The sequence below is a fragment of the Styela clava genome, chromosome 1 (genome assembly GCF_964204865.1).
Source record: "Styela clava chromosome 1, kaStyClav1.hap1.2, whole genome shotgun sequence".
Classification (NCBI taxonomy): Eukaryota; Metazoa; Chordata; class Ascidiacea; order Stolidobranchia; family Styelidae; genus Styela; species Styela clava.
This window is the reverse complement of record NC_135250.1, coordinates 20,728,451-20,744,484: the sequence shown is the minus strand read 5'-3', so window position 1 is coordinate 20,744,484 and position 16,034 is coordinate 20,728,451. Positions and strand designations below refer to the sequence as shown.

Sequence of the window (16,034 nt, the reverse complement as noted above, 5' to 3'; positions counted from 1 at the left end):
ACAAAGTCTGTTGAACACTATTTCACTTAAGCTCGACGGGCCATTTTAAATTGTAATGCGGGCCGGATTTGGCCCGCGGTTTGGGAACCCCTGGTCTAATTGAATCAGAAGAGTGGCATAACGCTTAAGGACAACAAAAATGCTCGAGAAGCAAAGACGAATTTCTGGGCATCTTTCCCGAATCCTGGGCAGTTGTGGTTACACATTTTATTAGGTTAAGGTATAGCTCGTATAACCAACAAAGTTCAAAACCCAGATTTGGGGCCCGCAGACAATTAGTTAGAGACCTTATAATAACGAACACAAATTTTTCGACCTGATGAAAGGAGACGACAATACCTCTGTTTGTGGGGCAGCAGATGAAACAATCACGCCACTGGTAAAAAACAAACATAACTCAGCCATTCTCTGAAGAAAGCGGACCCAAAGAGCCGTTTTCGTTATTTCAGCGGCCGACGTAAAACGAGAGCGCCACAAATTGTCAAAAAAGTCAGCAATATTTATGATAGGGTATAGCCGAGTTTGACAGGAAGCCATCGCAGTCACCTACACCATTTGGCGAGACCAGTAACTGTACTACATCGGCCATACCGGCGGCTATGGCTCAACGCGTTCAGAAAGCCGTATATTATCTGATTTTATCCAGACAAAAACGTGCCGATAGGTTACGCCATTTTGTTGTTTGAATCCAATATATATAACATGAAATATAGGACTTTGAATAAGACGATATATATATCAAATATGGATGCTAATATATTAATGCCATGGTAGACGAACCGAATCTCAAGCACAATGTACACGCTTACAAAATTGTCAAGTATTTCAACAGCGATCTGTTAATAAATTTCGCGTTCGTCATCGAGCATAGCAATGCTTTTTTGAAAGAAAGCGTTATTCTCATGACTGCGATGTAAGCATAAAAGTTGGAATCCTTTCAGAATGATGAACTTTCAAATGTTCCAATATAATTGTCGTGAATATAGAAATAGGCTACTTGGTTTGATTTATTTGCATGTTCGCATGACTTTAATCAGGTATTATTTGTGTGTTTGTCTAACATACCTCGTGTTGCCGTTGCATTGTTCAATTTGCGCCGATTGAATTCTAAATATGAAAATACTATATTAAGGAAATAAATATCATGAATAAAACGCTATTGCAACTTTACAAAAATATATAAGAGCTTATTTTAATTAAACAATCACTTAAAGCAGCGGTACCCAAACTATGGGTCGCGACCCACTGGTGGGTCGCAAAAGAAATCTTAGTGGGTCGTGAAAAGATGTAGAAAGCTTTGATTAATTATACTGGTTATTAGGATCGGTGGCGATTCGAATACGTAAATCTTCAAAAAAACAACTTAAATTGAATTTAAATTCTAATCTGGCAAAGTTTACCTCTTTACGATCTTCTCAATGAACAAAAATTTGCTGCTAAAAAATGTGGCTTTTTTACGCATAGCAGTTTTGTACAATGTACAGCACTTCTTACCGTGTTTCCTCGAAATTTAGACAGGATTTAGATTTATTTTCTTTTGAAGAATGACACTATGGTTATTTTTGGAAGAGGTCTTTTGAGTTCATTTATCGAAAATTACATCGTAGAAAATCACGAGATTTTTTAATGAACAATATACAAAAACCGACATCCATTGTTATTATTTGTATTTCCTATACAAAAATCAAGTGACAAATATCATAATTGTGATATCACACAATCTTGAATAGTTGCGCGATCTTCACCTTACCTCAGGTCATTTAACTATTCCTCTCCCACACATTTTAAATTCATTTTAATTGAACGGTTTAATTAAAATCATTTTTAAAAATCAAATTAGGTCTTATTTTCAGGCCAGGTCTTATTTTCGAGGAAACACGGTAGTTTCATGATGATTAGTCATTGCTGTGTTCTGTGTTATGTTATAACTAATTCAAATGGGTCGCCATAAGCTGTGGTAATAAACAGTGGGTCGCAACTCTAAAAAACCACTGACTGAAAGTATCTATTTTGTTTATACTTCTATATTTAATCCAATGTTTAAGCAATTTTATATATTAGGGATGGCCAACACTTCGATCGCCACGTCTCGAGTGGTTTCGATGTTGAGTGAATTTAATATTATACCCCTCAAAAAAATATTTTGAACCAGTTTCATGCAGCGCCTGTTGTGTGTTTCAAAACAGGAAGAATACAGTACTTACTAAATATGCGCAAAAGATACAATATACACATACAGTATTCGAGTCGGGGCAAGTCCGAGAAGAAAATTGTAAATTAGGTACTGAAGTTTGAGAAGTCACGTAACATTTATGGTTTGGAAGTATTTATTTTTCGCTGTTTAGATAATACAAGGATACTTAGCAAGTTTTTTTCAACACCTACGACTAAAAGTAGGCAGACCGTAGATCTGAATTGTGTAATGTGAATAAATCTTAAATAAAGGATGAAACATTTACTTCATAATACTTGATAATTTCGTAATCAAAACAAATTAGAGGAAGCATAAAAAATATAAGTTTTTGTGGCGATCACATTACGAATGCGCCTACGGAATCGAGCTCATTGGCGGGGGTGGAATTTTTGTATGCGTGTGTGTAGTTATCTAAATATTCAGTCCCCATTCGTTTTTGTGTATGACCTTATTACCGATCAGTCGATCGTGAGCTATTTTGAAGATTTTAGTCGATCGCGGTCAAAAGCAGGTTGGCCACCCCTGATATATATCGTTGGCATTGGCCAGCATCTAAATTAACCGGCTGGGATCTGCAATACAGAAAATGCAAGTATTTATTTTCAATTCTAATGGATGTTTCACCGATCATCGGCTTCCATGTTTGTTTACGAAATAATGTCCAGCCAGCCATCATTTAGCGGCGATGCAACAGTTGGAATTTTCCCTCAGTTAAGACTTCAATAGATTGTCAAACATATATACTTGTAAACAATGACTCGTTTTTATAGTTTTACTCACTCTATTTTATGTTTTTTTTTTTGAAAGTTAAGTATAAATTGAATAATTCAATGATTGATCCCGGGAAATTTTAGTTTAATTGCAGTAAAAATTTAATCTGAAATTAATCCTGATAACGCTGCGACAGACTGGGATAAATATAATTATCAGTACTTTTGTTTTGCACGTGATTAAATATTTTTGAATCCAAATGACGGTAATGAACATGTAAATTGTTTCGTAGGTGCCAGCTCTCAAAACACTCTCAAACAAGCATTAAAAATTTGACAATGGTAAAGTATAGAGGAATTTTGGGGATCAAGGGTCGAGGGAACATTCAATGAAATTTCTCTATTCAAACTTGCATTTAGGTTATTAATCACCTACATTGAAATTCAATGTTTCGAATCATTATTGTATATGTTAATATAAAATGCTATATCTTATTTTCTATGCTAAGCCAAACTTGCATTTATGTTATTAATCCAATATAAAGAAATTAAATATTTCAAATGATTAATAAATAATATTAAATTCTACGTCTTTTTCTATATGGTAAGCCAAACTTGCATTTATGTTATTAATCCAATATAAAGAACTTAGATGTCTCAAATTGAGCTGAATAGATATCGTCTTCTAAAAAAAAAAAATTATGATGAATGGTGTATAATTTAAAGGCGTTCAAATTTAGTATTTCCTAATGATTATAAATGTCCCAAACATTGTACATGTTTATATAAAATGCTACCGCCTATTTTCTGTGTAAAACCAAATTTGCAATACAGAGAAATCAGACGGTTCTAATTGGCCTAAATAGAGATTCTATTCCTAATGTTCAATAATAAACAAATTATTATGCATAGGCATCAGGCATCAGCCTTTGAATTTCCATATGTAAATGTATATAAGTGTCTCAAATCATTGCATTTATTTGTCCTATTTTCTATACATTAAGTCAAACAGCATTTAAGTAGCTCTTTATTCAAAAATCTTGATTCCTATTTGCATTGCTTGTTCATTGAGCCTTTGTAAATTTGTATATCCTATGTACAAGAGTAACATTACAAGGGTTACAAATTTCGATACAATTATCATTCGAACATAACTCTTTGAGTCAAAGGGTGAGAGCGTTAAGAGTAAAAATGTTGAACCTATGAACTATTTATTCCTGTATTTTGTATTGGGTGATAACAGACTCTGATGACCTGATCGGTCGTATCGTTACCGCACAGTCATATACCGAAAACTTTGAATTCTATTTTGTACATATGTGTATGATCGTTTTTTTTCTTGTGGTTTGACGAAAGCAATGAACTCTCTCTGTCTCTCTCTCTCTCTCTCTCTCTATTCATTAATAGGCATTCTTCGTTTAAGCTGTCACCTCATTTCAAAGTTGTTTTGTTTTAAATTCATTTGCTTTTGTTATTATAATGGATTGTATCATTTCCTTTTCATATTAGCGATATAAATAAAAAACACAGTTTAAAACGGATGCTAATGGTGCATCCCCATTCTCTCCGATATCCTACAGCAGGGGTGGGCCTACAGCAGGAGTTTTCAACGCAACTGTCTCCAGCTGTAACAATAATATATATATAGTTCATATGTGCAACACAAAAGTTCCTAAAGAACATTGGGCAATATACAAAATCAGTTAAAGAAATCAGTCCAAAACAAATAATTATATCAAATCAGCATCTGCATGTAAAACACCGATCTTGTTGCTGTGCAGTAAGACTTCCCTGAAACGGGATTTGAAAAAGTTTTCGCTTGTCAGCGAAATTTATCTTTTAATTTATTTTATTCAAAGCTATTTCATAACTTACTTTCCTATACAAAACGTGCTTTTTTAAAGATCACATGTCCTCATTATGAACTTGTCATGTATCTTATAATATGTTATCGTTCAAAAAATATTCGACATGTGGTTCTGGCTTGAAGCGCCAGATAAAAATCGTCTGTTGGTTTTTTCGTGCAAATTAATCCGGAAGAATATTTATGATAAGCACACCAAATATTCGGTTATAAACAAATTCATCCTAAATCTTCATTTTGTGGCCAAGTGTTGCTGCAAAGGAATTGCTCGTGCTTCTAATAAAAACACCTCAACAAGATGAGTATCGCGTACTTGAGCCGATTTAGGTCATGACCAACATGCCTCGGTAGTAATGAAAGAAATCCGTTGCTGAACCAGACCGATGACATCACATGTATAGATGACCGAAGTCACGTCTAAGTAATAGAAATATTGGATGAGGTGTAGGATTAGTTGAATGCCTTCATAATATGGCGGTTTTATAATAAATCACTACATTTTTATTACTTTTTATGGGAACCACAAATCAAGATATGCCACTCAAGATATTTAACAATATTAGGTCATAATATAAATTCAATACAGAATTAAAAGGAATTCCATTGTTTAGTCAAAATGAGCAGTGATTTAAAATCGGATGGCCTTGAATATTCTATATTTCGATTCCGTAATACCTACAATATGTATACAGGATTAATTCGGACTACCGGCCGCCATTTTAATTATATTTGTTACGGCGCCTGGCATCTCGGTATCGTTAATGTTTTAATATCATAAAAAAATTACGAATCATATTCACATCATAAGTTAATGTCTTGGCAAGTAGTGGAACTGTGGCCTTCGATCATTAAGCACTGTGCAAAATCAGCTAAGGAGGTTGAGTCTATACCGAAATTATCTTTAACGACTATATATATTACCCAGTTGAATCGCAGAGGCGCTTTTTTCCGAAGACTTTAATTTGAACATTTGAATTCAACACAAAGTGCATTAGCAAATTTTGTCCAAAATTGTTTTTCTCGAGAATTTCTTCCTTTTGTATGTTTTCATTTGTATTTCCTCTAACTAGATTATCATGCGAAGCGGCAACAGGTGTCAAAAAGCTGTTCGGGTATCTCCGAATTGTTAGTGACGGTAAAAGAAAGAAGGCTGCACATTGGAAGTCATGTGACTGCTGTGAACTGGTAAATACGACTTTTGTACATATTATCAAATTGCAGTGGCGGCGCGTCAATAGGGCCAACCGGGGCAATGCCCCGGTTGTTTTTTCGGTATAATAAAAAATATTCGAAAAATACCTCAATATCGGTTGCACCAATGACATTAAACAACATGATAGGCAACTCTGACGTCACTCCATAAGACTACATGCGAAAGATTGTATTTCATGATACGCTCCAATGCACATATTTCTCGTCGCCTTTCGCGACGGTTTTCCGCTTGCTTTCGCTACTCGGCGTCTTCTTTACGTGTAGTACCTCCCTTTTTGCGCCTGTAACGAAAGAAAATAATCTCTATATCTGAGAAGTTTTGCTCATTTGGAAAGCTGGAATGGCAGACAAGCTGTAAAGAGTAATTCTGAACATCATAGACGTTTTTTTTTTATCAGAGAATATTACAAACGCGATAGCGTAAAGATTTGTGAGAAACATTCTGCAGATAATGACAAAGTTCCAAGTTAGTAATTTTAAAGTTTGCGCTTAAACATTGAAATTTAATTAAAAGAAGAGGGTGTCATACAAAACAGCAAAACTGTTTTTACTTATCTTAAAGGTGCTGTGATACAATTCCATAACACAAAGTTTGCACCTATCGAATTTGCTTTAGTAGGTGAATTTATTAGACATATTACATATTCAGGTAATCGTAGGTAACATTGCTGGTACATAATGCCTCGTAGATAGGTTTGTGTCTAAATTTAGGAATTTAGCTCATAGCCCGCTAATTAATATTATCTTCTATGCAGGAGATTGCAGGGCTGATTCAACTTGCAGCCTTACCGATCACCTGACGATGCTCATTTAGTTTGTCTCGAGCAAGTCTTCTTGAAAGACTTGTGTGAATGAAAACTACCTATATGTTTTGCCTTTCTCCCGATTTTAGAAGACAAATTTATTTTGAAGGATTTGGCATATAATTCTCATTGATTGTTGGCTGTTTATAATTCCTATTAAATGCGAATTCTGATTATAACAAAGAGTTAAACATTTTTTTACGTAATTTACGGGCACTTTTTTCTTGTCAATACTCCAAGCTGAGGTAATAAGCAAGACAATACATTTATGTCATCTGGAAGCAAAATATACACACTAATTAAAAGTTTGATACATTGAGATAATACATCATGACAGAAAATACAAAGATACAGTATGTATGACCATCACATGGTAATTAAAATTAATAGAGGCTGTGGAGTATGAAAAGTTCAAGACAAAGAAAAGAACAAAAGTTCATAGCTCATGAACTCTCAATTCTGCCTCCATTGCTTTGTGAAGGCCAATATATTCCGAGTGGCTGAATTAGTTTACCTTTATGATAGCAACGGTTTTGTATTTAATATAGCGAGATTTTTTTTCAATTTAATTGAAGTGATATTATTTCCCAAAGCAATGCTTGAATCGTCTAGAATAGATCAGTGGTGTCAAACTCCTGGGTTTCGAGAGCCGCATTGCATGTTGGAAATTGTAAAAAGGGCCGCAAACAGTTTTTGATAATGTATACTTGAAAGGTATTTTTCAGATAGTTTTAGTTTGTGACATATATTGTGATGCAACTAATCAGTTGGATTAAGTTTTCTAATTTCCTTTAATTTCAAATGCAATTACATATTAATATTTGCATTCCACTACCATGTACAATACATGTACAACCATCAAAATCATTTTTGAACAAGCGTTGGTTATGGAAAGAATAATACATACACTAAAAATGACTTAATCTAAATATATGAACCTAAAATTAACAAAAATACTTCAGTATAAACTCAATGTTTTTTTAATTACATTTGTCCTGACGTTTGGCATCTTCTTTGTGTCACCAGCATACTAAGGCCAGGCTGAAATGATTTTATAGTACCAACTCTAACTAACGAGGTCACATGATCATGGGTTAATCTGTATCTTTGCAAAAGTTTAATTAATTCCAGTAATGCAAAAAAGTTACTTTTATCATTTCATGTATAGATCAGTAAAAAAACAAATGACAGATTTTTTCGACAAGACATTTCGCGCTACATTGCATGGCATAGGATTGCTTGAATTATTATTGATATTGATTTTTAGTAACTAAGTCGTTGTATATTTATATTAATATACAAACACATGGAAATTTTCTGTTCGGAGTTGGTCTTCGAATTGTCATATTGACTGCTGAGCTTATTGTGTTTTTTCATTGTACTGATGGAAATATGACAAATTTAACAATGTGCTTCAGAATTTTGTGAAATGCAGAAATATTGCAACTCCCATTTTCTTCGAAAATGCCACCTTCTTCATGTACTTTAATTTAATCACTCAAGTGTTTTATTCAGTATTCTTTTGCTAGCTTGATGTGTATTCTTAATTGAGTCAAAATGTGAACAAAAAAAAATTAACTTTCTAAAACTACTTTCAGTAAATTGTTTTCTGTGTGAATATTCAATTTCAAGGTTTGAAAAATCTCTTACATTTAAATAAAAAAAAATTTCAAAATACTATCACAATTAGTGTTAAGCGTTCGAGGGCCGCACTGGAAGTTCTCTGGGGCCGCGAGTTTGACATCCCTGGTCTAGATTGAAGTTGTCCAAAATATATAACATTATTTTATCATGAATCATGATTATACCCTTTCCTGAATTTCTTCTATAGTACTACCAAAATTTGATGAACCAAATATAACACAGGTGTAGTCAGTGACCCGTAATCCTCATTTTTCGAAGCTGTTTTAAGTATGTCTGGCATGTTTTGTGCCTTTTTACAAAGAAGACCGCTTATGCAATCTTACGCTTTGGAATTTTTAGTTATTTCCCTCAAGCCCTGCAGGATGTAGGGGCCATACACAACTTTACCGGAGGGTCAAATGTCTTTGCATTCCTCCATAGGTTGTTCTTCTATTGCAAACATTTATGGAGTATTCTAATCATATTTCTTGGAATCAAACTGTCACTGATATGTCGCCAGACTTCTGATATCTCCCCTTCTGCTACAGTTGTCCTGTGAATAAATAATAGGAAATTGAGGTTAGACGAATAGTTGAAAGTTTTGTTTTATGTCGGCCTAATTTCTTGATTGATATACTTACTATTATTGCTATTGCCTCTTGTGCTGCAGGAGTCTCACAATGCTTAGACAGGTCTGTCCACAACTTTCACATCTGTAGGAGAGGAGATGTATTAATTTTCGTTAAGAATAAATAAAGCAGTCTATATGATTCAGAATGGAAAAGCTAATAAATCCAATATCTTATGTTTTTTTTAAAAAATGTTTTACTGAATTTGGTATATAAACCAACTAATAAAGGGGTTTAGTCAGAAAATTATAAGCATTCGTGGCTCCAAATACTTGAGAGATCAGACTATACAATATAGACCGGTAAGAGTGAAATTTTAGGTGAACTTGTTAACCCTTTGATTCAATACGCAAATAAAAGTGAATGAGCAATAGTGTGTTACAGCAATAAGTATATATCCTCACTGATTAAAAAAATCTAAATGGAGGTGCATGAACTATTTGAAACCATAAGGGGTAAGTAAATATGCAATTTCGGCAGATGGCCAACTACGTACCGTACTGAATTATAAACTTCGTAGTATTTGACAAAAGCTGGCTTTCCCGCATGTACTTAACAGTGCGATGCCCGGGTGTGATATACAACAATAGTATTTACTTTACTTTTTTCCGATTTCTTTTTACCTTCAATTTTCCAAAAATCATTAAAAACCACAACTGTCGAAGCAGGCTCGAACACCATTCGTGCTATGCCTTGAACGCAACACACATCCGCTCGTTTTCGTCTCGTCAAGTATGTGCATTGGAGCGTGCTATCGAATACGATCTTCGGCCAAAAATGCCGGAGTTGCGCATCATGTTGTTTAATGTCATTGGTTGCACAGACTGTCTACACTAGCCATATTCTCCCGACATGGTTCATTTTTCGCTCGCAAAGCCTTCGCCGAACGTCGACGGGGCGACGCCGATTTTGCCCCGGTTGCTCATTGTATATCGTATTCTCTCTTTTATCTTCCACTCGCCGCGTTTGTCTCGTTTGTTTTCTGTTTCTTTTACTAAACCATCGGGGCTAGCCCCGAAATTATGGCGACACAATGCCGACGTTTCTTACAACAACGTGTTGACGTATTCACGCATTCCTTCTCGTTCGTTGGTTGCTTGAAGAGTTGATAGTTTCCTCGCCTTCGTTTTTGTCGCTTGTTTCGCTATTTGAATCAGTTAGAGACCTTTAGTCCATTTGCTTTCGATTTTCCACATGCCTTTTGAGCTCCTCACTTCTTTCCGGCTTGGCATTTCTTAGCCTTAGACCTCATAATGAATAAGGTTGATGCACTACTTCGCACTCCGTTTTCGCAGCTGCCGCTGGAACAAAAATTAGAAGTACAACGTCTTGGGCCTTATCAACCAAAAAATTGTTCACTGGAACAATCCCATGACGGAGGAAAGCGTCGGCGTACATTCTGCGCAGAAACTTGGTATAAAAAACACGAATGGTTGTGTTACAGCGAGGACAAAAATGCACTTTTTTGTTTTTATTGCCTACTTTTTGCTACCGCCCATCCAAAAGGATATCCAAAATGATTTGCTCGACTCAATGTATAAAATTTATTTACAACATTTGGCTCTGGAAATTGAGAATTTCCTTTCCAGTTCCTTTCGATTCAGTCTGACGATACAACTGATATCACGTGCGTTTCCCAACTGGCTGTGATTTTTCGGTTTGTGAAAGATGGTAAACCTACCGAGAGATTTCACAGCTGTGAAAGTGTTACAGCCTTACAACGCGAAGTCAAAATTGATAGCTCAAACTTATGACGGCGCGGCAGTCATGAGTGGGTCGAAACATGGTGTTCAAGTTTATATAAAAGAAGATTTTCCTCATGCGCATATTTTACATTGTTATGCACACCAATTTAACCTCGTTATTAAAAATATGTGTCTTGATACCCCTCTCGTCCGTATATTTTTTGCAAATGTTTCGGGGTTTTCTTCATTTTTTTCCGTTTCGCCGAAGCGCTCTGACCTCCTTCGCCAGATATGTAGCCGCCGTCTCCCAGCTTGTGCACCAACACGTTGGAACTTCCAATCACGCGTGGTGCATGGCGTGTCCGAAATTAGGTCTGAGCTCATTGAGTGTTTCAATGGCATTCAGAGCTCTCCGGTTTGGAACGAACGCTCTGTGAGGGAGGCGGCAGGTCTAAAGCGTCTGCTAGAAGATGGTGAGTTTTCATTTTTTCTCGCTTTTTTCTACACAATATTCTATCACGTGGATGTATTATACGGCGCATTGCAGTCAAGGCTAATAGATGGAGCGTCTGTGCAGTCGTGTATTTCAGACTTCTGCGATGCTGTATCTCGTATCCGGGAAACAATAAAATAAGACGACACATGGAGTGCTTCTTTACGCCGCGGGCAAACAACGCAGCGTTTGATTTTGTCTGCAAAGGAATGCTGTGACATTCTGGGAATCAAATAGACGATCGTCTGCGCACTGAACACCCTGTCGCGTTCTCTTTGATGAACCCCAAAAATTTTTCAAAATTTGCACGTCAATTTCCCATCCATTTGTTGGCTACTGTCTCCAAATTTTACCCCATGATAAACGTGGGTAAATTGGAAAATGAATTGCGATGTATATACACCAATCAAACTTTTTTGAACATCACATCAACTTGCGCGCTCTATGGGTTCCTCATAGATAACACTCTAGTAACTACCTTTGCGGCGTCTGCAAAATTTCTGGACATCATTTTGACAACGCCTATTTCTTCCGCCGACGCCTATTTCTTCCGCCGACGCAGAGCGAACATTCAGCACGCTGAAGCGTATTAAAACGTATCTCAGAAACACAATGAAGCAAGATAGATTAAATTCCTTGGCTGTTTTATCCATTCACAGAGACGTTATTTCTGGGATGCATGACTTTAATCAGCGCGTTATTGAGCATTTTGCTTCCAAGAAACCGCGGCGTGTTGCATATATGTTCAAGCAGTAGAAGCCTAGCAGCATATATATCTATAAGTGAGCGACGCATGTCCTTATCTTTGCATTAACTTTCCTTTCTTCATAGTAGTTTTAAACCTCATTTTAGGTTTTGTCTGCTTTCCCGAAGTTTCTGTTGTCATTGTATTTATCTGGGTAAATATTGCCTTTCCTTTTGAAAGAGGTTTCAAAATAAACTATGTCTATATTTATTAATCCCTTGACTTGGACCGGTTATAAAGACACTTTCTTATCGTTAAAAATTGTCGCTTTTGCCGATTGGTTGTTACCGATGGAATGGTTTTTATAGTCATAAAATGATGGGAGAACTTACAGCGCTCATCCTGTCCCCGTAGATGGGGGTGACTTGGTCCCGCAGTAGCTTGCCCCGGTTGTCAAAATGACCACGCGCGCCACTGTCAAATTGTCAGAATATGTAAGTCATCTCTGTGAAATAGCAAATTGCTGTTCGAGATGTGTCAAATTTTCCCCAAGGATCAGTCCTGGAAGTAAAATTGTTTCCGATATCAGCAACATGAATGCTTCACACGATTACGGAAGAAAGAATAACACTCTTTCTAAAGATTCAATACAAATTGAATATATTCATATATATATATATATATATATATATATATATATATATATATATATATATATACAAAAGTATATTTCTCGTTTCAGTCGAAATTAGATAACACATTGGAAAATATACGTTCAATTAATTTCATTATGTTTGCGTTTTTTCAATGGCATGAGGCTAGTCGCATACACGGGTGGGGCAGAAATTTCAGTATATTTCATTAATTATTTCATTCATGAAGAATTTCAAATGTGGGAGGTTTTTAGTTGCCTCAGCATGTATTTTGTGACAGACACTTTATGGATGATTAGACAAAATCATGGGTGCAAAATTAGTATAATTGGTTTGATAGTTCACATTACAATTGTATCTCAAAATTTTGTTTAAAAGCTGTTTTACTTATGAAATACGTTACTCCACAAAATACCAAAATTTGAAAAACTCCAAATTAAAAAATCAGACAATGCGATTTCGTTATGATGATCTCATTAAGATGTGAATGTTGCAAACCGGTTTTGCGATGAGGTTAAGCTAGGAAATGAATACCGACAATGGCATCTTTTTCCATCATGAAACATTTCAAGTCAAATCGGTTTAATTAATTAAACTACAGGTTATCGGAGGACAAATTTCTTCGCGTGAATAGAAACCCAAATCTCGTGTAATCACATCTGCGCAAGTTTTACCACAGAGTTGTGTGTAAATATTGCAGGATATAAATTTTACTAATTTTTATTCAGTTTTCGCAATGTAATTAGCATGGTATATCCAATTACAAAATAATGAAAGAAATTCATCACCACATGCAGATTTTCTCCAATTATTTTTATTCTGTTGTCTAATTCTTAGTGGTAAATATTCTGAGTGGTTGTCCTCAACTAAAGAATATAGTCAATCACAGTGCAATAAATAAAAGTTGCAAATCGATAGCGATTTTTTAATAATTTCCAATGAGCTGAAGACTAGGCATAAAAATAGAAACATATTTGAAATCATGAAAAAAAAGTTGAAATATTTTAAAAAAAAATGAGCTTTAGCGGTTTACCACTAGAGATGTACGGAATAATTTCTGAAATGGATCGACATTAGGAGCTAGAAACGGCCTTTCTCATAATACTAGGTTTGATTGTATCTTTTGTTATCAATGAATAAATTAATGTATAAAAACCAATTATAAACAGTTGACATGGTTTGCAAAAAAATGGAGCCGATATGGTATCGTTTCTGGTTTCACGGTACGTCACTCTTTATACTGGTTAAGAGAATTTATGAGGCAATATGGTATACTTCCCAATCTAAATTTAAATCTTCTGTATAAACATGTTATTCCACTTCATTGAAAAATGAAAAACATAAAGTCATGCTTAAATAAAATTGAAAACCCATCAAATTTTTTGTGGAATTATTTTTCAACAACAAAGGTTTCCAACGGATGCGTAAACTTCAGCTGTCACGCCATCTACATTTACAGATTGTCCTGTGACGTAAATGCCTAAAAATACAAATCAGCACGACACTTGTTATAATTCAAGTTAATGAAGTCATCCAGACTGTAAGAAAAAGAGGACGTTCCAAATATTGAAACAAATAAAATAAATAAATAAAATTACACGAAATAAAAATGATAAAACTTTAGATTTCGTTGACAAGCGGAAACATTTTCATCTGCTCTTGACTTTCCCATGAAATAAAAACATGTAGGTCTAAGTGCAAAACCACAAGAAACGAGATCGCTGTTTTACATATCTATATTGATATGATATAATCCCACTTAAATGATATTACTTTTTAATTAATAAATAAACCATTCAATATCTCAAATAAAATAACGTTATGCTCAGCAATGCGAGATGTTGAAAAAAAAATAAAATTTACCAACAAGTGAGTGCAATATTCATTGGACATCAGTGGATTGAATGGGAAAGTTATCACTGTAAATAAAAATAACAAGAAAACAATGCCCAAATCTATGAACGCGAAGGCCAAAACGACTTAGGGCGGATATGCAATCTGTCACAGTAGCTGGACTGGATAAACCATTAAGCGATATACGAACGTGCTTGGGGCACCAAGGGAAATGGGGGGACCCCTGAAAATGTTCATGGAAGAATCTTCAATGGTGCATTAGTGTTAAATAGTGTAATTCGAGTTGGTCGGGCGGCACAGACCTCAATATTGGCCTGGTTGAAATTTGTGCATATTTTTGTTCCCAAATAGCATCTTAAATCTCTCTATAAATGTTTGAATGCATTAAAACTATTTTTTTTTAAAACGTCATGCAACTTTATCATAACTTGGCCCTCAATTAGTAGTAAATGAATGTTTCTCCGACCTTTTGACCCCAGAAAAATTCTCCCTAAACAGTACTATTGCAAAAAATGTTATGCTTATTTTAAAGGGGTTTCGGAAGTTGGCGCTTACAATCTGATTTGCTTGTTTAAAAACATTAGTTTCATTAAAACTATTTGAGTACGTGCCGGTCACAGGTTGGCCTTGTCTGGCATAGAGTTTGTGGGCCTAATTTTTGATTATTGGATCTAAACTTAAGTTCCTCGGAAGACACAATGACTATTAAGTTATTTGATCAAGAACTAATTTTTCAAAGTATATTTGAAATCGACAAACCCCCCAAAAAACGAAGCGACGTTCATAACGATGGTTGGACATTGTTGGACGTGATTGGTCATTGTTACGAAAACAAGCAAATAAATCGATTCTCGTGGAAACATTCATACCGAAGCTTACTTTTTCAAGCTCATATAACATAGAAAACTGGTTTCATTATTAATACTCTTTATAGTTTATACATATGGCACCCCAAAGTCACAAGTGCTTAGAGACCCTGAAAGGCATGATACGGCCCTAAAATAGCCTTCCAGCAAAAAATACAATCTTTAACCACTGAAAACTTCAATGTTGAAACGTTATTAATTCAAGGGTTGGAATAGTGTAACAAATTTTCAATTTGTCACTTTGAAATTATCGAATAAGCACCAAATTCCCTTTTGACTGTAAAATTTAATTTTCGGCGTAACACCCGTAATTTTCCATCAGTATAAAACAATGATATCATATTCACGGGACAATAAATCATGATCGATATTTTTAACGTCAACTAAGTCATTCCACAAAACTTTACAAGATATTTGACCTAAATTACAATGCCAATGAAATAAACAACAATCGCTGTGCGCACTCCAAATTCCTCCTATCACAAATGAGACAAACAATAGTCTTAGATTGGTCACAGAAAGACCTTTTTTCAAAAAAATAAATAATATAGATAAAGAAATTATTCACTAAATCGAGAAACCCCGAGCCCATTTAAAAAGAATAACTTAGAATAAAATAGATTCGACAAGGACAGTGGGAAACTAGGATTAGCTGTTCTAGATAATTATGTTATTATCATACGGTCAACAGCAGCAACATTTTTCGTTATAATAGAAAGGATGATTTTCATACCAACAAAATTGCGAACTATAGACTTACGAA

At 35.1% G+C, this 16,034-nt stretch overlaps 1 long non-coding RNA gene across 3 annotated transcripts; it reads right to left on the bottom strand.

Annotated features, from left to right (window-relative positions):
- Nucleotides 1–7,753: 7,753 nt before the first annotated feature.
- Nucleotides 7,754–9,992, bottom strand: LOC144421929 (uncharacterized). Of its 3 annotated transcripts, none has more exons than XR_013475055.1 (3): nucleotides 9,532–9,992; nucleotides 9,048–9,119; nucleotides 7,754–8,959 (listed from the first exon to the last, which is right to left on the bottom strand). It is a non-coding gene; the product is annotated as an uncharacterized LOC144421929 (long non-coding RNA). The 3 variants fall into 3 exon arrangements; XR_013475056.1 differs by having other exon boundaries at nucleotides 9,633–9,992; XR_013475057.1 differs by having other exon boundaries at nucleotides 9,659–9,992.
- Nucleotides 9,993–16,034: the final 6,042 nt, after the last annotated feature.